Source organism: Heptranchias perlo, chromosome 9, assembly GCF_035084215.1.
Source record: "Heptranchias perlo isolate sHepPer1 chromosome 9, sHepPer1.hap1, whole genome shotgun sequence".
Lineage (NCBI taxonomy): Eukaryota > Metazoa > Chordata > Chondrichthyes > Hexanchiformes > Hexanchidae > Heptranchias > Heptranchias perlo.
This window is the reverse complement of record NC_090333.1, coordinates 3,168,642-3,169,287: the sequence shown is the minus strand read 5'-3', so window position 1 is coordinate 3,169,287 and position 646 is coordinate 3,168,642. Positions and strand designations below refer to the sequence as shown.

Below are 646 nucleotides of genomic sequence, written 5' to 3'. Positions count from 1 at the left end.
CAGGGGAGAGCCCGAACGCAGTCCCCCACTACCACAAATTTTGCAGTTAAGTATCCCGCATTTGGGGACATCGCAGGCGTCAGCGCACCCCGCGTGCAATGGGCTAGCCTCATCCTGGGAGATCCACCTTCAGGATCACAGATTCTCCCCTGCCAGGTAAGTATGCCTTATGTCGCCTCACAGTGCCACTTGACAGCATTCACTACCTCTTCACTCACAATGTGCTAATGCTCAGAGATTAATTTTGCTCCTGTATTGTAACATGTATCCGATAACATACTCAGAGAAAATACTGCAGCGATGCAGTGGTCTTTCCCCATGGCCCTGTCAATTTTTTTCCAAGTCAAGTATTTATCCAATTCCCTTTTGAAAGTTACAATTGAATCTGCTTCATCCACCCTTTCAGGCAGTGTATTCCAGATCATTACAACTGGCTGCATAAAAAAATGTTTCCTCATGTCGCCTCTGGTTCTTTTGCCAATCATTTTATCTCTGTACCCACTCGTGACTGACCCTTCTGCCTCTGGAAACAGTTTCTCATATTTACTCTGTCAAAACCGTTCATGATATTGAGCACCTCTAACAAATCTCCCCTTCGCCTTCTCTGCTCCAAGGAGAACAACCCAAGCTTCTTCAGTCTCTCCAC

The 646-nt window shown here is 46.4% G+C and overlaps 1 non-coding gene across 1 annotated transcript; it reads right to left on the bottom strand.

Moving 5' to 3' along the window:
• Window positions 1-164, bottom strand: LOC137325669 (U1 spliceosomal RNA). The gene has a single exon (XR_010963914.1). It is a non-coding gene; the product is annotated as a U1 spliceosomal RNA (small nuclear RNA).
• Between the last annotated feature and the right edge of the window lie 482 nt (window positions 165-646).